Consider the following 24,094-nt stretch of genomic DNA (forward strand, 5'->3'; position numbering starts at 1 on the left):
TTCCAAACCCACAAGGGCCTGAAGACGCCAGAGCAGAAGCAGCCCTGAAAGGACCACAGAGGGTCCCATCTGGTGATAACGACATAATTGAACTATACAAGATTATTGCGCCTCCTCTGAATAGAGAATTTATTAAAAGGGGTATAATAATTAATTTGCCAGCTTCTTTTCAGGTCCAAAATGTCATATTATATATTTTATTTTCATATTTTCTTCTGTAGTATTCTTTGGTCAGACGTTACACATCAGTTGCTGTATAGGCCCTTGGTTCTGTTGGTCATGATTCATGCCTTCTTCAAGAAGAGAAGATGATGAATTCCAGTGGAGTATTTATGGTGTTAAACTGTATCTCTTATTCATTCTAAGACAGAGCTCACTCAGTAAGAGACAGATTGCTTTAGTAGTTGGCAGCCGAGTAATGATGCTAAATGAAAAGTGGCATTAGCATCAACTGTGGTCCACCTGCCCCTGGTGCCAGTCTCGGCTTCTTTACTAGCCTTTGACACAGGATCAGGTGCACCACGGTGACAGGCCTGACAGGGAACGAGGACAGTGGAAATAAGACAAAACACACAATTCAACACTCACACATTTTCCTGTCTGATATATGATGAGGCGCCGTCGTGATGTCTTAACACAAAACGTTACAATGCATTAGCTCTCATAACAAAGATAGCCATCAATGCCATGGTAACTCCAGCTCACGACTTGGGCTAATTATCTGCCTTAATTGTCACTGACCCTCCCTCCCTTTGCACCCCTCTACCGGGTACGTCGTGATCCACGTGCATTACCATACTAACCACGCCAATTTGCATTCACAGTGTATTTCATCACCTTGTGGCGTGATGAGCAGCAGCTAGACTGCTCCTCCATAATTGCGGCGCTGCTGCGACTCCGTTTCCACTTGGCTTAGTCTCCACAAATGTAATTGTATCTTTACTGTGAACACAGCTGTGCTTTACCTCCCTTTCCCTGTGCCTTTCAGGTTCACTGATGCCTCATATCACGCTTATTACAGAGGTCTTATCACCAACTTTCTTTGTGCTGGTTAGTCTTTTTCGGGAGTTGAGCAAGATGTCGGAGACTACTCCGTAGCTACTGAAGAGGTTGTTGGAGGTGGTAGAAACAAGTGTGTGCCTCTTTGACTTTGGGTCCTGGGACAATACGGTAGCCTTATACAGGTAGGGTTAAATGCCAAAAGGTCAGAAATGTGTAGCTTCTGTACTGTTTTTATGGGCGTTGTATACACAGAAACAAGAACCACCACCTTTGTACATCTGTGCCTTGGACAAGCTATAGTCTCATTCAGGTAGCCCACAGAAGGGTAAAAGGCCAAATAACACAGTATTGGGGACTGTAATGGCAATCCAATACAGACCACCTGGGAAGCTGGTTGCTACATCTCTGGAAAAGAAAAATCAATACCACAAGAAAGCCGTCCACTTGTGTTCCTGGTGTGCTGGTAGGTTGAAAGGGGAGCTGAAGAAAGGCACTAAGGCAGTATTGCTGAAAATGTCATATCCAATTCCCCGGCACAGCTTCTCCAGCACAGCTTCTCCAGCACAGCTTCTCCAGCACAGCTTCTCCAGCACAGCTGAATCGCATCCAGTTGGGGCTGAGATTGTAATCCGTCTGTGACTGGAGGAGAATGGGAGGATAGGGTGGTTAGTCTGATGATAGCCAGCAGGTTTTACAACACAGATTGTAAATAACCAAAGGTGGATCTCATCTGTGTGACTTTTGTGCCTTAGACTATTTGCACAAGCACTGGCAAGCGATTGGAGTAGGAGGTTTGAGGTCACTCGTAAAGCCATGATGTACTTGTATTTGTCTTTTTCCTGTAGGCCTATGGTTTGCCTTTTGTCTTCAGGTGTATGATGATACAACAGGAGGAAAGACCTCCATTATCAGCTGAAGGTCTTTCGTGGCCAGGACACCCTTGTCTATTTCAGACATTGATGTCTATTTCAAAGACTGTGGTCCTTTCACTCTGTGTCTAATAATAAATATCTGTAGTTTAGGTCCGGCACTGTACCCACACACTTATGTTCCCTACAGCATCTAGAGGAAAACATACATAACGTTGATGACGGTTGACTATTAATAGTTAAAAAAATAAATAATGTATTTCTTATTTTCTGTCCTGCCCGTCCCTCTGTGTTGTTCAGCCTCCAGGGCAGTAGCTGTAGAGCTGAGCTGAGGGGAGTGTGGGCTGAGGGCGTGGGTGTCCTGATGTTCTCCTGGCCCTCGCCCACTGGGGTGAGTCAGAGTGGTGCTTGAAGACTTAAAGCGTATACTGTGTACGCACACCACTGCTCAACTTCCTCACTCCCACTCACTCACTCACCCCAAAACAAGCCACCTAACTCTTCTTCCTCAAACTCTTCTTAGCCCTGATGCAATGGCCCAAGGGGGGTCTTGAAAAAAAATATTATTCAAATGATTTATTTTTCTCTTAACGCATTGTTCAGATTTGACTTTGCCCAAAGGACCGACACAGCTTGGCGTCGTCGTCTGATGTATTTTCTAGCAAATCCTTTTAACACGGTTTACCATCAATGCCACTGTGCGTTCTAAGATACAAGCAGTCATACAACTAGTTCCAATGATGATGATTAAAATGTGCGGGAGTGATGCCGATTAGCGTGAGCAACAAAACCTCGGCAAACCCACACAAATGTACAGGCACCATTCAGACTAAATGGATCATCAACCGCAGCATAAATGCAATCTCAAGACTTCAATGAAACACCTTATTTTCCTGAATTCGGAAAAACAAATATTTACATTGAGGTCTGTCTGCCCTGAAGAAAAATAAAATAATACCCAGATACAGGATGTATGAGGCGGGTCAACTGGCCAGTAAAGTGTAGTCTCAGGGAGCTGATACGCCATAGGTACAACAGCAATAAATACTACAGCAAGAGCCCATCTGGGGGTTGGCGGTGGATATACAGAGGGGAGCAGATTGCTCCATTATACCAGGCTAAAGTTGGTTAAGTAAGAGCAAGGCTAAAGCCTATACTACCAATTTCAACCAGGGAGTCAGCATCAGACACATCCCAGGGAACCGGGGGCTTGCGATCAATTTACAGATAAATAACCAGGGCGGAGAGTGGTGTGAGGAAGGTAACACTCTGTCCACAGTAAAAAACTGTGACCCCCCCAGGGAGAAGCCATATTAGAAGCAGATGCAGCATTTGAAATTTGCTCTGTCTGGTTTTGTTGTGGGATCTGAGGGACACTGCTTGCTGCCTCTATGTGGAATACGTTCCAAATGGCACCCTATTCCCTATGTAGTTCACTACTTTTCACCAGGACCCATAGGCATCTAGTCAAAAGTAGTGCACTATATAAGGAATAGGGTGCCATTTGGGACACATATTTGTGGATCTGCGCTGTCAGGAGGAAATAACCATCGCATGCACCTGGGGTGTCAGTCTATTGGTCTGCAGCTGTCAAGCCATCAGCATGGGCCAGGGAGATAAGACCAAATATGTAATGTTCTGTTGATGACTGTATTGTTCTGGCCACAAAAGGGATTTCTCACTGAATGGCTGATGTAGAATGCAATCTTCAGCTATCTTGAATTAAGGCAACAATACCTTAATTGTAATTCTGATCCTGTCATTCCATTTCAAAGGGAAAATATGAATTGTCATTCACTGATATTAATGTAAACAGTTTTATCTTTATAGGTCTAGGCTGTGTCTCACTGTTTATTTCATTCATTATCTTAATTCATAACATTTTCTCAGTCTAAATCAATTTCCTAAATGTAGGATTGTTTGCTCAGGCTAAATTACAGACAGGAAAGCTCTTCAAGAACCATACAGCAGTGATTCAAAATGCATAACTACTCTTTAATATCCTTTTTGACTGCAAATCAAAACCCACTTTGTTTATTCAAAGCCGTAGTGTCCATTTCCATTTCCGGTTTGCCTTATGAATTTATTGGAGTGTTTTGCATAATTTCATTTGTTAGTTCTCCCCTCAGTGAACCAGATTCCAGTTTGAGGGCGCCTGCCTTCACGTCGAACAGCTCCAAACAGAGCTCTCCTCTCTCAGCTGCATATGCAGGGCTGTGGCACTGGCCCTCGTCTTGAATGACGCTGCCTGTCCTCCCACTCAGACGTTATGTAAAGATAACAGGGCATCAGATCACCCGTCTCTTCACAGGAGTATGCATCATGCACGTCAGTAACTTCGCTTCTCTAAAGTATCAATCAGTCTGGGGCCACAGGGAGACGGTTGTCTTTACCTGAACCTGGCTATTCTCTCTGCTGCATGGACGCCATTGAGGTTTACAAGCAATTCCCCACATAAATGAATCCGAAAGTGACAGAAAGAGAGATATTATGCAGGCAGAGAAAGACATGTGGAGAGAGAATGAGAGCAAGAGAGAGAAATGTGGAAAACTGTTAGATTGAATAATAGCATACTCAGCACATAACAAGGTGTTTTAAAGTTGTATTGCTTTGTGTGGGGGGATGTTGAGGTTTGAAGCATAGAAATAAAGGTTCTGGTAAAGCAAACACTCTCCCTCTATTTATATGGTTTTAAGAGTTTTTGCCATTGTCTGAAGAGGAACGTTTTAGGTTGAAAATGATCACGGCCAAGGGAAATGAGTAGTGCTCTAAATAAAGCTGGGTAATTTTTGCATTTGCTCTTGTTTATCATGAATATACTGTACATTTGAAGATCACTAGTATCCAGACTGTATCCCAAAAAAACTGTGGACAATTTAAATGGCTCAGAAGGTAAAGTCAGAGAGAATAGATTGTAGGGCTGGGAATTGCCAGGGGCCTCATGATACAATTTTTATTCCAAAATGTAGGTGCCGATACGATATGTATTGCGTTGCTCACGATTTGATACGTATTATTCGATACTGCGATTGTTTTGCAATTTGATGTTCCAAACATATTGCTCACTATTTGCCTGCTGCAGAGAGAAAGGAGAGAGCATGAGAAAATTAGTTTTTATCAGTCATGGAAATAAAAGTGTTGTCTCACTCTTTATATGTTTTACAGGTACAGCCGACTAGCGCTAGTTAACGCTACCTAGTGTTACAAATCGATAATTGGAGTCAAAGTATTAATATAATATTATCCAAAATAATAATATAATATTATCCCACCCTCAAATAGATTGGCTGTAAGACAGGGCACTGTCTGAGTTAGCCCAGCTTCTAGACGGATATCGTAATCTCCATCTAGCTGTATAACACTGAGCCCCCCTCCAAATCAAAACCAAACATGGATTCCATGTTGTGTTGTTTGTATGTGTGCACAACTATGTTTCACACCTGTTTGTCCTAGCTAATCAGCCTTGCAGTAGGCAACCGTGCTTATCCAGATGGGAAGTAGTGCAAACGTGTGCGCACGAAGCCAGAACAAAACATTGGCATCCATATTCGATTTTAAATTGGTGGATGGGTGTAGCATTTAAAATCTGTTTTTCATAGTTTCCTGTTCACTGCTCGACAACGCTAACATCGATTCCCCAATCAGAACCATCTACATTCGACTTGGGAATAGCTGTATTTACCTATATTTTTCGTAGCTGTCTTATTTACCACCACAAACTGATGCCAGCACTAAAACCGCACTCAAAGAGCTGTATGGGCCCATAAGCAAACAAGAGACCGCTCATCCAGAGACGGCATTCCAAGTGGCTGGTGATTTTATTGCAAGGGAAACGGAAATCCATATTATTTCTGCATGCATGTCACCTGTGCAACTACAGGCAGGAAAAATACATCGAGATCACCTGTCGTCCACACACACAAACGCATACAAATGCATCATTAATAAGTGCATCGATGACGTCTTCCCCACAGCAACCGTATGTACATACCCAAACCAGAAGCCATGGATTACAGGCATCATCTGCACTGAACTAACGGCTAGAGCTGCAGATTTCAAGGACCTCTCAACACTAAAGTGCCCTCCAAGCTCATCAATAAGCTAAGGACCCTGGAACTGAAAACCTCCCTCTGCAACTGGATACTGGACTTCCTGACGGGCCGCCCCCAGGTGGTGAGTGTAGGCAACAACATCCGCCACGCGGGTGCCCCTCAAGGGTGCGCGCTTATTCCCCTCCTGTTCCTCCTGTTCACCCATGACTGTGTGGCCATGTGCGACTCCATCATTAAGTTGGTATTTTATTAGGATCCCCATGAGCTGTTGTGAAAGCAGCAGCTACTCTTCCCTGGGGTCCAAGGTTCCTGGCAACACAACAGTGGTAGGCCTGATCACGGATGATGACAATGAGACACCCTATAGGGAGGAGATCAGTGACCGGGTAGTGTTGCCAGGACAACAACCTCTCCCTCAATGTGAGCAAGAAGAGTAGCTGATCATGGACTACAGGAAACGGAGGGCCGAGCACGCCCCCATCCACATCAAGTGGAGCGGGTCGAGAGTTTCACGTTCGTCGGTGTCCACATCACTAAGGATCTATCATGGTCCACACACACCAACACAGTCGTGAAGAGGCCATGACAATGCCTCTTCCCCTCAGGAGGCTGAAAAGAGTTGGCATGGGCCCTCAGATCATCAATAAGTTCTTCACCTGCACCTTTTGAGAGCATCTTGACTGGATGCATGACCGCTTGGAATGGCAATTGCTTGGCGTCCGACCACAAGGCACTACAGATGGTAGTGCATATGTCTCAGCATATCAATGGTGCCCAGCTCCCTGCCATCCAGGACCACTATACCAAGTGGTGTCAGAGGAAGGCCCTAAAAATGGTCAAAGACTCCAGCCACCCAAGTCATAGACTGTTTTCTCTGCTACCACATGACAAACAGTACCGATGCACCAACTCTGGAACCAACAGGTCCCTGAACATATTTTACCCCCAAGGCATAAGACTGCTAAATAGTCAGTTAAATAGTTAACCGGACTATCTGCATTGACCATTTTTGCACAAACCTTTTTTGACTCATCACATACAGTGGGGAGAACAAGTGTTTGATACACTTCCGATTTTGCAGGTTTTCCTACTTACAAAGCATGTAGAGGTCTGTAATTTTTTTATCATAGGTACACTTCAACTGTAAGAGACGGAATCTAAAACAAATATCCAGAAAATCACATTGTATGATTTTTAAGTAATTAATTTGCATTTTATTGCATTACATAAGTATTTGATACATCAGAAGAGCAGAACTTAATATTTGGTACAGTAACCTTTGTTTGCAATTACAGAGATCATACGTTTCCTGTAGTTCTTATACTGGTTTGCACACACTGCAGCATGGATTTTGTCCCACTCCTCCATACAGACCTTCTCCAGATCATTCAGGTTTCGGGGCTGTCGCTGGGCAATACGGACTTTCAGCTCCCTCCAAAGATTTTCTATTGGGTTCAGGTCTGGAGACTGGCTAGGCCACTCCAGGACATTGAGATGCTTCTTACGGAGCCACTCCTTGGTTGCCCTGGCTGTGTGTTTCGGGTCGTTGTCATGCTGGAAGACCCAGCCACGACCCATCTTCAATGCTCTTACTGAGGGAAGGAGGTTGTTGGCCAAGATCTCGCGATACATGGGCCCATCCGTCCTCCCCTCTATACGGTGCAGTCTTCCTGTCCCCTTTACAGAAAAGCATCCCCAAAGAATGATGTTTCCACCTCCATGCTTCACAGTTGGAATGGTGTTCTTGGGGTTGTACGCATCCTTCTTCTTCCTCCAAACACGGCGAGTGGAGTTTAGACCAAAAAGCTATATTTTTGTCTCATCAGACCACATGACCTTCTCCCATTCCTCCTCTGGATCATCCAGATGGTCATTGGCAAACTTCAGACGGGCCTGGACATGCGCTGGCTTGAGCAGGGGGATCTTGCGTGCGCTGCAGGATTTTAATCCATGATGGCGTAGTGTGTTACTAATGGTTTTCTTTGAGACTGTGGTCCCAGCTCTCTTCAGGTCATTGACCAGGTCCTGCCGTGAAGTTCTGGGCTGATCCCTCACCTTCCTCATGATCATTGATGCCCCACGAGGCGAGATCTTGCATGGAGCCCCAGACCGAGGGTGATTGACCATCATCTTGATCTTCTTCCATTTCTAATAATTGCACCAACAGTTGTTGCCTTCTCACCAAGCTGCTTGCCTATTGTCCTGTAGCCCATCCCAGCCTTGTGCAGGTCTACAATTTTAGCCCTGATGTCCTTACACAGCTCTCTGGTCTTGGCCATTGTGGAGAGGTTGGAGTCTGTTTGATTGAGTGTGTGGACAGGTGTCTTTTATACAGATAACGAGTTCAAACAGGTGCAGTTAATACAGGTAATGAGTGGAGAACAGGAGGGCTTCTTAAAGAAAAACTAACAGGTCTGTGAGAGCCGGAATTCTTACTGGTTGGTAGGTGATCAAATACATGCAATAAAATGCAAATTAATTACTTAAAAATCATACAATGTGATTTTCTGGATTTTTGTTTTAGATTCCGTCTCTTACAGTTGAAATGTACCCATGATACTAATGACAGACCTCTACATGCTTTGTAAGTAGGAAAACCTGCAAAATAGGCCGTGTATCAAATGCTTGTTCTCCCCACTGTATGTGGCTGCTAATGTTTATTATCTATCCTGTTGCCAAGTCACTTTTTTCCTAGTAATATGTACAGCCGTGGCCAAAAGTTTTGAGAATGACACAAATATTAATTTTCACTAAGTCTGCTGTTTCAGTATGATGGCAGTATGATGGCAATTTGCATATACTCCAGAATGTTATGAAGAGTGATCAGATGAATTGCTATTAATTGTAAAGTCCCTCTTTGCCATGCAAATGAACTGAATCCCCCAAAAACATTTCCACTGCATTTCAGCCCTGCCACAAAAGGACCAGCTGACATCATGTCAGTGATTCTCTCGTTAACACAGGTGTGAGTGTTGGCGAGGACAAGGCTGGAGATCACTCTGTCATGATGATTGAGTTTGAATAACAGACTGGAAGCTTCAAAAGGAGGGTGGTGCTTGGAATCATTGTTATTCCTCTGTCAACCATGGTTACTTGCAAGAAAACACGTGCCGTCATCATTTCTTTGCACAAAAAGGCTTCACAGGCAAGGATATTGCTGCCAGTAAGATTGCACCAAAATCAACCATTTATCGCATCATCAAGAACTTCAAGGAGAGCGGTTCAATTGTTGTGAAGAAGGCTTCAGGGTGCCCAAGAAAGTCCAGCAAGCACCAGGACCGTCTCCTAAAGTTGATTCAGCTGCGGGATCGGGGCACCACCAGTACAGCGCTTGCTCAGGAATGGCAGCAGGCAGGTGTGAGTGCATCTGACACACAATAAGGGAAAGACTTTTGGACGATGGTCTGGTGTCAAGAAGAGCAGCAAAGAAGCCACTTCTCTCCAGGAAAAACATTGGGACAGACTGATGTTCTGCAAAAGGTACAGGGATTGGACTGCTGAGGACTGGGGTAAAGTCATTTTCTCTGATGAATCCCCTTTCCGATTGTTTGGGGATTCTGGAAAAAAGCTTGTCCGAAGAAGACAAGGTGGGCGCTACCATCAGTCCTGTGTCATGCCAACAGTAAAGCATCCTGAGACCATTCATGTGTGGGGTTGCTTCTCAGCCAAGGGAGTGGGCTCACTCACAATTTTGCCTAAGAACACAGCCATGAATAAAGAATGGTACCAACACATCCCCCAAGAGCTTCAATGCCATACAACTCTCCTTCCGTGGCCTCCAACTGCTCTTAAATGCAAGTAAAACTAAATGCATGCTCTTCAACCGATCGCTGCCCGCACCTGCCCGCCCGTCCAGCATCACTACTCTGGACGGTTCTGACTTAGAATATGTGGACAACTACAAATACCTAGGTGTCTGGTTAGACTGTAAACTCTCCTTCCAGACTCACATTAAACATCTCCAATCCAAAATTAAATCTAGAATCGGCTTCCTATTTCGCAACAAAGCATCCTTCACTCATGCTGCCAAACATACCCTCGTAAAACTGACCATCCTATCGATCCTCGACTTCGGCGATGTCATTTACAAAATAGCCTCCAACACTCTACTCAACAAACTGGATGCAGTCTATCACAGTGCCATCCGTGTTGTCACCAAAGCTCCATATACTACCCACCACTGCGACTTGTACGCTCTCGTTGGCTGGCCTCCGCTTCATACTCGTCGCCAAACCCACTGGCTCCAGGTCATCTACAAGTCTCTGCTAGGTAAAGCCCTGCCTTATCTCAGCTCACTGGTCACAATAGCAGCACCCATCCGTAGCACGCACTCCAGCAGGTATATCTCACTGGTCACCCCCAAAGCCAATTCTTCCTTTGGCCGCCTCTCCTTCCAGTTCTCTGCTGCCAATGACTGGAACAAACTGCAAAAATTACTAAAGCTGGAAACTCTTGCCTCCCTCACTAGCTTTAAGCACCAGTTGTTAGAGCAGCTCACAGATCACTGTACCTGTACATAGCTCTTCTGTAAATAGCCCATCCACTCTACCTTATCCCCATACTGTATTTATATTGCTCATTTGCACCCCAGTATCTCTACTTGTACATTCATCTTCTGCACATTCTACCATCCCAGTGTTTAATTGCTATATTATAATTACTTCGCCACCATGGCCTATTTATTGCCTTTACCTCTCTTATCCTACCTTATTTGCACATGCTGTATATAGATTTTTCTACTGTAATATTGATTGTATGTTTGTTTATTCCATGTGTAACTCTGTGTTGTTTTATGTGTCGAACTGCTTTGCTTTATCTTGGCCAGGTCGCAATTGCAAATGAGAACTTGTTCTCAACTTGCCTACCTGGTTAAATAAAGGCGAAATAAAGACACACATGAGTATCTTTGATGAAAGGTGGCTATCGAGGAGGGAGGACACTCTTCCCTTTGCCTACTTAACGAATTTACACACTCCTCGACAACTCAACCACATATCGGTGTCCGGGTCCCAGAAGAGAGAGGACCTTATGATTCTTGAGGATCCTTAGGATTCTTATTATACCTCAGTGGAGAGGACAGTCTTTTTCCCAAACGAGAAACCCCCCATAGCATACGGTGTCCCTGGGCAGACTTCCCTCACGACCTTCAACCCCAGGGAAATCTGAATTTTCTGTAGCCCTGAAGACAGCCCTGGCTAGAGCATCTTAGAAAGTTTGTCAAAAGTTGTCAAATTTGAAATAGCACCATATCCAGAGGTTTTTGCAAAGGAAGGAAAATGAAGATGGTGATAAACATTTATGAGAATGTGACATTACAGTACGGAAAAAGTACCTGCCTATCCTGTCAAAATACTGCTTTCTACTTTTCATTATGTGTATGCAAAACATTAGCCCTTGATCATGACGATCAGTTCCATTACAGTACACATAAGAGTCAAGATGCTCGATCTGAACATTACATGCATCACTTGCGTTACATTTTTGGAAACATAAGGACCTTATCTTTCATATTAGCGAGAAATAATTTTCAAAAAACAAAATGGTTAAATTGATATACACCTTGATAGGGTTAGTGTTCCCACACGGCCATATCTCAATGTTACAGCGCTTGTTTACTGAAAACAGAAGGAAGATAAGAGGCGACCACCTGTGCTAATTACCTATCTAGCATGCTCCGAAAACCAGTGTGTAAGTGTAACTCAGGAAGTGTAGTGGAAATGTAGTTTTGCTGGATGGAGGCACCCATAGCTGTATGGAAACTGCTAAAGACAGTTCACATAATTGTAAATTTAATGAAATGTAGCCAATTTACTCATTACTACATTTAGCTAACATTAGATAGTTAATCCAGAGATTATTGTCCTTGTGGGGACACACCCCCCTCAGAGAGAGAGAGACACAGCTGCATGTGAGCTCTCACATTTCAACATGTTTTTTTACAAAAGGATAGATTTGGAGTTAGATACTCTTGGATTTTTCGGCAGGTACACAGCATGGCCTTCGCTCCAGATCAAAACTCCAAACCAACAACCCAATTTTGACCAAAATTAACCGGAGAGATTACTGCTTCCAAAGTTTTATTTTTCCAAGCTATACGGAGGGTGCTCCAGCAAACAAACAGCAGAGACCTGAGGACATCATCCAACCTGGAACTGAGTGAGTAGTGTTTGGTCTGACGCTGTTTTTGAAAGCCAATAATAAAAAATTTAAATAAAGTACATTACAATTATGTATTTTATTTTATGGGGACTGAATGCTGAGTCTAGGCTCCCAGGCATGCAAGGACAGACCAGATTCAAATTCAATTAGCACTAAGGTGTGAAGTAAAAGGTGTCGAGGCCTTTGGGCCAAACAAGTGGCAGGAGTCTTGAAAGCATCCTCTGAAGCCCCCTGCTGCTGTTCAAAGACCATTCACTGGAATTTTCTAGAAGGAGTCTTCCTCCAGAAATAAAAGCCTCTCCCATGTGGGTGTGACACCTTCTCCCGTTGCCTGCTGCTTGGATTCCACCTGGCGATCTGTTCACAGTCTACCCTGGTCTGGTACAGGTACCCCCACCACACTCACGCCTCTCTACCGAGTTTTCGACTCACCTCGAGCACTCATGCACTTGTAACGGATGTGAAACGGCTAGCTTAGTTAGCGGTGCGCGCTAAATAGCGTTTCAATCGGTTACGTCACTTGCTCTGAGACCTTGAAGTAGTAGTTCCCCTTGCTCTGCAAGGGCCGCTTTTGTGGAGCGATGGGTAACGATGCTTCGAGGGTGACTGTTGTCGATGTGTGCAGAGGGTCCCTGGTTCGTGCCCGGGTATGGGCGAGGGGGCGGACGTAAAGTTATTCTGTTACATTGGCCGCGGCTTTTATGGAGCGATGGGTAACGATGCTTCGTGGGTGACTGTTGTTGATGTGTGCAGAAGGTCCCTGGTTCGCGCCCGAGTATGGGCGAGGGGACGGTCTAAAATTATACTGTTACATTGATGCTGTTGACCCGGATTACTGGTTGCTGCGGAAAAGGAGGAAGGTCAAAAGGGGGGTGAGTGTAACGGATGTGAAACGGCTAGCTTAGTTAGCGGTGCACGCTAAATAGCGTTTCAATCGGTTACGTCACTTGCTCTGAGACCTTGAAGTAGTAGTTCCCCTTGCTCTGCAAGGGCCGCGGATTTCGTGGAGCGATGGGTAACGATGCTTTGAGGGTGACTGTTGTCGATGTGTGCAGAGAGTCCCTGGTTCACGCCCGGGTATGGGCGAGGGGACGGTGTAAAGTTATACTGTTACACACTGTTAAGGCGATTGACTCTGAACTTACAATGGCTAGCCCCAAGTCGTTATATATGGGTTTTGTTCTTGTGCATTTTGCTATTTTGCTACTTTGTCTCATGACTCCTGCATACTTTGTTGACTACAAACTTTGGGACAGACTATGTTTGTTTGTTCCCACACTTGGGACTCTGACTCTCTATTGGTTACACAGACTTTTGGCCTCCCATCCTATTCTAACCACTTCTCGCCGACTTTGTATTCATGTTACGTGATGAAATTGCTGTACAATATGATTATGTTGCCATCTGATGCACATTCAGATGTCATAAATCAGCACTGCAGAGCTCTCCCTGTCCGATGCCATGCCTTGATTGTATTACTGTTGATGATACCTGGAAATGTGCATGTACACCCTGGCCCATCTACTGTTGCTAGCCCTAATTCTGACTTGTGTTCGGATATCTTCCCCACTGATTTCTGCTCTCGTAAAAGCCTGGGTTTTCTGCACATTAATACAAGAAGCTTATTACCTAAAATGTATCAATTGAAAGTGTGGGTTCACAGCTCCAATCCAGATGTGTTGGTCATTACTGAGATGTGGTTAAGGAAGTGTGTTTTGAATACCGATGTTAACCTTTCATGTTATAACCTTTTTCGGCAAGACAGATCTTCCAAAGGTGGGGGAGTGGCAATCTTTACCAAGGATCACCTTCAGTGCTCGGTTGTCTCCACCAAGTCTGGTGTTTTCTGTAATGACCTTTGTGATCACTGTTTTACAGCCTGTGTTCGTATTGGCTGCTCAGTGAAACGACCTGTCCTGATTTGTCATAGATGCTTGCTAAAAGACTTTAATGAGCAAGCCTTCCTTCATGAACTGGTCTCTGTAAAATAGTATAGAATCAGCTTGATCCCCCCCTCTGTCCAAGATGCTTGGACCTTCTTTAAAAAAAATGTTCTGTGTTATTGTTAACAAACACACCCCCCAAAAGAACATGAGAATTAAACACAGGTTCAGCCCCTGGTTCCACCGTGATCTTGCAGAGTTACTCCACCACAAGAATTGCATTTGGCGAAAGGCTTGGCACACGCATACTCATGCTGACTGGGTATCGTTCAGGCAAATGAGAAATAAGTGCACTCAGGCTACACGGAAGGCCAAAGTTAGTTACTTTAAGGAGCAGTTCTCTCTCTGGGTCAACCCCAAGAAGTTCTGGAAAACGGTTAAAGACCTGGAGAATAAACCCTCCTCTTCACAGCTGCCCATGTCCCTTAATGTTGATGTGGTTGTTACTGACAAGAAGCAAATGGCTGAGCTCTTTAATCACCACTAAGTTAGGATTCCTATTTGACTCAGCCATCCCTCCTTGCCCGTCTAACATTTCCTCATCTCCTACCGCTTCTAATGCGACTATCCCTGATGCTTCTCCCTCTTTTTCCCCTGCCCCGCTACAAAGTTTCTCCACTGAGTCCAAGGTACTAAAAGAGCTCCTTAAACTTGACCCCAAAAAAACATCTGAGCCAGATGGTTTAGACTCTTTCTTCTTTAAGGTTGCTGCCCCTATCATCGCCAAGCCTATCTCTCCTATCTGGGGAGGTTTCCATTGCTTTGAAGGCAACCACGGTTAGTCCTTTATTTAAAGGGGAGATCAAGCTGATCCTAACTGTTATTGTCATATTTCTATTTTGTCCTGTTCATCAAAAATTTTGGAAAAACATGGCTTTCTTGATGTCTATAGTATTCTCTTTGATATGCAATCTGGTTTCCACTCAGGTTATGGATGTGTCACTGCAACCTTAAAGTCCTCAATGATGTCACCATTGCCCTTGATACTAAGCAATATTGTGCTGCTATTTTTATTGACTTGGCCAAAGCTTTTGATGTGGTAGACCCTTCCATTCTTTTGGGCCGGCTAAGGAGTATTGGTGTCTCTTGCCTGGTTTGCTAACAACCTCTCTGTATAAAGTTTGAAAATCTGCTGTCTCAGCCACTGCCTGTCACCAAGGGAGTACCCCAAGGCACGATCCTAGGCCCCACGCTCTTCTCAATTTACATCAACAACATAGCTCATGCAGTAGGAAGCTCTTTCATCCATTTATATGCAGATGGTACAGTCTTATACTCAGCTGGTCCCTCCCCGGATTTTGTTTTAAATGCTCTACAACAAAGCTTTCTTAGTGTCCAACAAGCTTTCTCCAAAACAAAGGTCATGTGGTTTGGTAAGAAGAATGCCACTCCTCCCACAGGTGTTATTACTACCTCTGAGGGTTTAGATCTTGAGGTAGTCACCTCATACAAGTACTTGGGAGTATTTTTAATTTCACCTTTATTTAACCAGGTAGGCTATTTGAGAACAAGTTCTCATTTGCAACTGCCAAGATAAAGCAAAGCAGTGTGACACAGACAACAACACAGAGTTACACATGGAGTAAACAATAAACAAGCTAATAACACAATAAACAAATCAATGACACACTAGAAAAAACAAAGTCTATATACAGTGTGTGCAAAAGGCATGAGGAGGTAGGCAATAAATAGGCCATGGGAGCTAGTAGTTACAATTTAGCAAATCAACACTGGAGTATTAAATGAGCAGACGATGATGTGCAAGTAGAGATACTGGTGTGCAAAAGAGCAAAAAAGTAAATAAAATAAAAACAGTATGGGGATGAGGTAGATAGATTGGGTGGGCTATTTACAGATGGACTATGTACAGTCTCCAACTTCAGCTATTTTTGCAATTCGTTCCAGTCACTGGCAGCAGAGAACTGGAAGGAAAGGCGGCTAAATGAGGTGTTGGCTTTGGGGATGATCAGTGAGATATACCTGCTGGAACGTGTGCTACGAGTGGGTGTTGTTATCGTGACCAGTGAACTGAGATAAGGCGGAGCTTTATCTAGCATAGACTTATAGATGACCTGGAGCCAGTGGGTCTGGCGACGAATATGTAGAGAGGGCCAGCTGACTAGAGCATACAGGTTGCAGTGGTGGGTGGTATAAGGTGATTTGGTAACAAAACGGATGGCACTGTGATAGACTGTATCCAGTTTGCTGAGTATGGCTAGATGATGCACTGTCGTTCTGTCAGCACATATCAAAGCTGCAAAAGTTAAATCTAGACTCCTCTATCGTAATCACCCCTCTTTCACTCCAGCTGCCAAACTAACCCTGATTCAGATGACCATCCGACCCATGCTAGATTACGGAGACATAATTTATAGATCGGCAGGTAAGGGTACTTTCGAACAGCTAAGAGATTCTTTACCATTCAGCCATCAGATTTGCCACCAATGCTCCTTATAGGACACAACACTGCACTCTATACTCCTCTGTAAACTGGTAATCTCAGTATACCTGTCTAAAGACCCACTGGTTGATGCTTATTTATACAACTCTCTTAGGCCTCACCCCCCCCTCTATCTGAGATATCTACTGCAGCCGTCATCCTCCACATACAACACCCATTCTGCCAGTCATATTCTGTTAAAGGTCCCCAAAGCACACACATCCCTAGGTCGCTCCTCTTTTCAGTTCGCTGCAGGTAGAGACTGGAACAAGCTGCCACAAACACTCAAACTGGACAGTTTTTTTTCTCAATCTCTTCATTCAGACTCAATCATGGACACTCTTACTGACATTTGTGGCTGCTTTGTGTGATATATTGTTGTCTCTACCTTCTTGCCCTATGTGCTGTTGTCTGTGCCCAATAATGTTTGTAACATGTTTTGTGCTGCTACCATGTTGTGCTGCTACCATGTTGTTGTTGTGTTACTACCATGCTGTGTTGTCATGTGTTGCTGCCTTGCTATGTTGTTGTCTTAGGTCTCTCTTTATATAGTGTTGTGTTGTCTCTCTTGTTGTGGTGTGTGTTTTGTTTTATATTTATATATATATTTTTTTAAATCCCAGGCCAGTCCCCGCAGGAGGCCTTTTGCCAGTCTGTCATTGTAAATAAGAATTTGTGCTTAACTGACTTGCCTAGTTGAATAAATGTTAAATAAATATAAATAAATTCTTACTTGTGCCTCGATTTGGCAGTCTCATCCAGATCAACATGGCATTTGTTGTTCTTTAAGATAGCTACATTAGCATTTCATTTTTGGGGAGTAAATACAAGCGGATATATTGATAAAAGTCACCTTGTCCTACACGGCTATCAAAACGTGACGCCAGGGTACGCCTACACGAAACCCTGCTCTTATTTGACTAGTTTCTAAAATACCTTGGGAAAAATGAATGGTGGAAAAACGATAGATAGGAACCATTTCCCTGTTTGACCCCTCGGTTTTATGGGTATTGCGACTCATACTGTGGTACTCTGTAGAATTTTAAAGAGGGGTTCGCCCCCGTCTCAGTCAGAGAGCAACTTTTTCAACAACAAAAAAAGTGTACAATAATTGACTTCTCACAGCTAGTAGGTAAGTGATTGGACAGGACTCGGGGTGCGTTTGTGAATAGCCTCAAGTATGTCAGAGTGAGTTCTCGGTCGTTAGTAAAGTCAAAGTTTTGTCAGATTATGTTCCTAAATTCAGAGCGTTTTGCTATCAAAGCGTTTAGAGCGCACGCTGGAAGCTCTGGCAGACGATTTGAGTTGATATGAGCCTTCCGACCTCACATCAGCAGTCAAGATAACTGGTTAAAATTGGCTAACTACTTACAGACATTAATGAGAGAACACCTCACTCTGACCATTTTACTCGCCCTATAGCAAAGCTAGTTAATTACTGTTTTCTTGAGCGTTTGTGATTAACTAAACTGCTGGTAGCAATTTTAATTACGTTTTTTGTTTTTACCAACGTTTACTGACACCGGTCATAACATATTCAACGGGTGTTGCGCGTCGTAAATTCATCAGTTAGGTCAATGCTTTGGCAGACACGACAGTGCTCTGAAATAGAAGTAGATAGTGAATGTACGGACGCACCCGCCGATGTCACTCATTGGCTCCACTCTGCCTTCCACCGATCTGTCAGACCGTTGCAGACGCGCTGCCTCCCCCTCGCCAAGCTCTCATGTTGCCGATTCTGACTGAAAATATACACACCGCTGAACAATAACTCAAAAGTTATCGCAGCCGGTAAGGACAATTTTACTAGTTTATAAATGTAACATGTTATTTTGTTATGAACATAATTTGCGCAGCTAAGTAAGCTTGCTAACTAAACGGCGTCCAATGGCGAGGAAGGCAATGTGTTGACGAAGCTTTGGCCTAACTGAAAGTAGCTAGCTAGCTAACCAGTCGCATAAAAACAAGGGACTCTTCCTGACGTGTCGTGCTGACAGAACTAGCAAACTAGCTAGTCGTCCTTTAAAAAAAAAAATCTACCAAAAACTGGTTATTAACATTTATAACTGAGTCGGCTGGTTAGGTCTTTTTTTTTTTACAGAAGTGTCTTGTTAGCGAGTATATGCTAACGTTACCATGTGAGGCCTGCCATTACTTGCTAGCCACCAATTAGCTTCGTTCGTAGCTAGTGTCAATGCACAAAGTCCGAGCTACAAGTTAGTTAGCGAGTTACGTGTAATAATATAACGTTACGCTCTATTAGTAAGACAGTCGAGGTAGTTATGTGACCTGGTCGAGTTGATAACCGGTAACTCACGTCAGTTCATATGGAACAAGTTATTGCTGTTTGAAAGTAACCTTAACGACGTAAGTTACCGGTGATGTTGGATTTTGTAATGCGATGAAAGGTAACTTTCATGTTTGGAGAGCTTGCAGTGTGCTAGCCGAACTAAACCTATCTGGCTACAATATCCATGTGCAGTAGTTAGTTACATCGTTGTCACTACAGTAAGGTGACAATGACGTTTATCGTCTGTGGTGTTCCTCCAACTTTGGAAATAGAATGGAGATATTTAGGCCTACTTCTGGCTGACTCGCATGCTGAAACGTATCCCGTAAATAGCTACTGCTGGGCATTCGGAGTTTTGTACCAGCCTAGCTCTAAACACCCGTTTCAAAACAATCAAGCATAGAATTTATTTGTATCACTATTTCATTGTAGGTTATTCACCAATGTAGGGTACTTGGTAATTCTACAATGGGAAAATAAATATGACCTAATCATACCTTGGCAGGAGAGGAGTTCATAATCACAGGCATCGATAATCATTGACCTCTTCCTAGTTTGATATTTGCATGGACATATGCCTGCAAACTTGTGATTTTATAGGGTTGTTTACCAAATTTATGATGCATCGCTGAGTAATTTAAGTACTTTTGCAATTGTAGGATTTCCCCTCTTGGAACAGGATACACTACATTTCTAATGTCCACACATTAACATTAGTTGGACTATCTGCTCAATGGTTTGCACGTCATGTTCTATATTTAGGCCAAATCTATGGTATTTGTCTTTTTACATTTGTTTTGGATGCCTTATAAGGCTACCACGAACATAAGTTGCTCATAGATTGACAGCAAGACAGGTTATTTCCTGTGTCACAAGTCTACACGCAATATTGTATGTGGTCTACCTTATACCCAGTTTTAATCTTTTATTAAAAGATTGTGGTGGAAATTCACATGGTGAAGGAAGAGGTGAGGTGTAATGGCCAAGAAAATGGTTTCTCTATTGTGCCTCACTGACTGATATCCCACAAGATAGATAACAGTACATCCTCCAAAGCAATAAATAGTTCATCACCTGGGGGAAGATCTTCCTCTCCTCCCAGCCCTGCAACTACTGCACATTTCAAAACCACATTATTGGCTAGTTTTCTTTAGGGTTGCCCAGCGGCACCTCAATGTTAAGACACCTGTCTGCCTTTGAGTGGTTCATAATAGCTACATGTGGGGTTTGTCAGGGTAGCTACACTGACTGTCAAACTGCTGAAGGGCAATTCCACTGTAACAGTGAATGACAAAAACACATTTACTTGAACTGTGCCTATGCAAAGTTTGGTAACCGAATTACGGCACCGAAAGCACAAAACGTAATTATTTTACCAGACATTCCATCTGCCCTAGGGATGTGACAAATTTACATTTATCAACATTTAAACAGCCTTTTATCGTTTAAACTTTTTAAAAAAAAGACATGAATTCAATGTGGTTCTGCATATGACCGCTAGGGGGCAATGCAGTTCAATCTGCCCCAGTCCTGGCACCTACATAGTGGTCCCACTAGGTACCACAGCAACAATGTCATAAACCCTGCCTATTTCTACAATTTCTCTTATGTGATTTAAACCAAACCTTGTCTTTAATCCTAACCACAATGCTAACCTTATGCCTAACCTTAAATTAATGAATACACAGCCAATTTTGACTTTGACTGTGGTAACCGCACTTACCTTACTGCTATCCCCCACTCAGCAACGATGGTATTAGTGCTGTTTTATGTTCTGTTGTGTGCCTCCATGTTTTCAGTACGTACTTCATGTCCCACTTCTCATCGATGTGATGGCTCATTGCAGTGATTTGTGACAAACGTGTTCATAGACGTCCAACAATCTGTTCAAGCTACGTATGGTGTTTGAGAGCTCGGGCTTTGCACTTGCCAAGCAATCATTGTACAATTGCTTCATCAGGGCTGTCATGTTTTTTTTTTGGACATGGCATCTTGTAGTCTTCTGGTTTTAGATATTGACGCCGACATCCTCTACCATTGACAATTGCAGTATATCAACTGCAATCATTTTTGTAATCAGCGCTGTGACTCTCACTCTGTCCCTAATTGCACTTTTGCCACTAGCTCTATTACACCTCGCAAAGTTAGCATTTAATCACCTTCTCATTTGACTCATTAAAGTATTGTCATACAGGACTTTGCTGCTCTCATCTGTTAATGACGATGATGTGCGTGCGTAGTGCTTTATATCTGTGATAGATAATTAGAAAAATGCATATCTCTTCGTAACGTTCCAGCATTGTTGCATTAGGTATGTGAACTCAGTGTGGTTGGCAAAATGTTTTGTGGTTTGTGAACGCCAAAGGATTTCAGACCCCTCAAAAGAGCCCCCGAACCAAACGAGAGGGTCTGAGTTTGGTTCGCTTGAATTCCACGGTCCGGTTGGCTTTTTAAGGCAATGGGAACACAAAGCTCCCAGGTTTGCGTGTCACAGACTATTGCAACACTGTTTCCCCTACCATAAAACCTCTCACTTTGTGTGTCACAATAAAGAGAATATGATGTGCCGGTTTGCAGAAAAAAACATGGGCTGTTTTTGGTTAGGGCTATTGATTAGCAATTTTCAAGGATACACAAATGTCAAAATGTGTTTTTAGTTCAAATTAATTGTTTGCAATATGTGCTCTATAAGGCTAATAGATTCATCGGCTGTTTATTTGATTGTAAAGTTTGATAGGGCTGGGTGATATGGACAATATCATAACACAATATTTTTGGTAATAGTCATTGGTCTGTTAGTGGTAGATTTGCGATAGTTTTTCTTCACATTGCAGTTATCTTTTTGGTTTGGGATCGTTAATGTTGAGGGATTTGTTTCTATGTTTAAATGTTCACACCCTAATCTGCACTGTTCTTGAAGTGAATGTGTTTTGTAATAATGTCTGTGGAAATTGTTAAAAGTAGTCCTTGTGAATAGTTATGTGGCTTGTTTAACTTTGCAATCATTGGTTTTTGTTTTACATACATTTGAAAGTGAACAATCTGACTGTCACTGTTATACTGTTGAATTGCCCTGAACTGGTTCTGCCTGTGTCTGAGGGTTAGGACATACACTAATGCATCAGGACACCCATTTACTTAAGGACATTAAGCCAATTTGCAAGATACTCCGCCGAGACAAGGCGTTCAAACAAGTGCTATCGTCAGTCGGTCCTCTGGTTGCAACTGAAGTGACCTCCCAGCACTGAGCAGCCACTGCTGTGTGCCATGAGGTCCAGACTTTGCCTTGCCTTAGCTCCTAGTGAGACACGATTATCTGTCAGGGTAAAAAAAAAAAAAAACTGAATAAAGAACCACCCGTCTAGTATCATGCCTTGGTCTCATCTTTCGTTTCTCTCGCCAGATAGGCTACGTCCCCGACTGTAATGTTCTCAAGTCCAGGTTTGTCAGACTGTCTAATCGCATTACAGCTAATCTCAGCCTCAGTATTGTTTGGCAATGGTCTCTTTTTTTTTTTTCTTTTTCCCCCCCTGGTCTGTATCTCTCTGGAAGATGTTAATGGAGCTGATGTGATGCATGGGTTGTTCGCTTCCCAAATGGCTCCCTATTAAGTGCATTAGATTTGACAAGACCCCTATGGTGCCTGGTAAAAAGTAGTGCACTACATAGGGAATAGAGTGCCATAGGGAATAGGGCCATATATATGGGCTCCCGGGGAAGGAGAAACAGAAACAAATGTCAGTCTTCATTAGGCCCAGGAAGCTCTCACCTGAGTAACTGCTGGGCTTTGCACGGCTCGTGTTTGCAAACACAGCAATAATGTATCGTTGTCCCACTTTAAAATACACACACACACACGCACGCACGCGCGCGCGCAAAATGTTTAGTAGGGCTGCAACAATACCAGTGTATATACCATATTTTTTTCCATGGCAAAAATGAAATCAAGAAGCAGACAACTCTTAGGTCCTTTTAAAAACCTGCTGTATGTAAAAATACTTTGTTATAGCTTGGAAAATAAATACATGTGACTCTGGATGAAAACATGTTTTTCTCTGACATTAGAGCTGTTTTCGTATAGAAGTTAAATCCGTTTTGTTTCCTTGCCATGGTACTAGCGAGTATTGCGACACTATCGCCCCGGCCCTAATGTTTACCATACTGTATCCTGATTTAATTATTATTATTTTTTTAATACAGCCTGCATTTTTATTGACCACATTGTGAATGACTGATCTAGCTACATGTTTTCATATTTCATGTAGCTAGCTAGCTAGCTAACATATTCATGCTTCACCTATTCCTCTCTGATAAGATACCGTTGGACAAACATGCTTATCGAGGCCTACACCAGCACCGGTACCAGGCATTATTAATCAAATCAAATCAAATGTATTTATATAGCCCTTCGTACATCAGATGATATCTCAAAGTGCTGTACAGAAACCCAGTTATAACGATTATTGGAGGACAAAAAAGCCGATACCGACTAAATCGGCCGATTTTCTTTTTTCTTTTAAACATTTATTTGTAATAATGACAATTACAACAATACTGAATGAACACTTAACTTAATATAATACATCAATAAAATCAATTTAGCCTCAAATAAATAATGAAACATGTTCAATTTGGTTTAAATAATGCAAAAACAAAGTGTTGGAGAAGAAAGTAAAAGTGCAATATGTGCCATGTAAGAAAGCTAACGTTTCAGTTCCTTGCTCAGAACATGAGAACATATGAAAGCTGGTGGCTCCTTTTAACATGAGTCTTCAATATTCCCAGGTAAGAAGTTTTAGGTTGTAGTTATTATAGGAACATTTCTCTCTATACCATATTGTATTTCATATACCTTGGACTATTTGATGTTCTTATAGGCACTTTAGTATTGCTAGTGTAACATTATAGCTTCCGTCCCTCTCCTCACCCCTACCTGGGCTCAAACCAGGAACACATCAACAACAGCCACCCTCGAAGCAGCCTAACCCATGCAGAGCAAGGGGAATAACTACTCCGTCTCAGAGCGAGTGACGTTTGAAACGCTATTAGCGCGCAACCCACTAACTAGCTGTTTCGCATCGGTTACACCAGCCTAATCTTGAAGTCATAAACAGAGCAATGCTTGAAGCACAGCAAAGAGCTGCTGGCAAAACGCACGAAAGTGCTGTTTGAATGAATGCGTACGAGCCTGCTGCTGCCTACCGTCGCTCAGTCAGACTGCTCTATCAAATCATAGACTTAATTATAACATAACACACAGAAATACGAGCCTTAGGTCATTAATATGGTCGAATCCAGAAACTATCATCTCAAAAACAAGATGTTTATTATTTCAGTGA

General features: G+C 43.0%; 1 protein-coding gene across 1 annotated transcript in view; it reads left to right on the forward strand.

The window, feature by feature from the left end:
- The first annotated feature begins 17,730 nt into the window (after positions 1 to 17,730).
- LOC118386381 (R3H domain-containing protein 1-like) overlaps positions 17,731 to 24,094 on the forward strand; it is an 85,735-nt gene continuing 79,371 nt past the window's right edge. Inside the window, 1 exon segment of the mRNA XM_052522932.1 lies at positions 17,731 to 18,256. The gene's annotated coding sequence lies outside the window, so the exon portion shown is untranslated.

The sequence above is a fragment of the Oncorhynchus keta genome, chromosome 7 (genome assembly GCF_023373465.1).
Source record: "Oncorhynchus keta strain PuntledgeMale-10-30-2019 chromosome 7, Oket_V2, whole genome shotgun sequence".
In the NCBI taxonomy this organism is placed as follows: domain Eukaryota; kingdom Metazoa; phylum Chordata; class Actinopteri; order Salmoniformes; family Salmonidae; genus Oncorhynchus; species Oncorhynchus keta.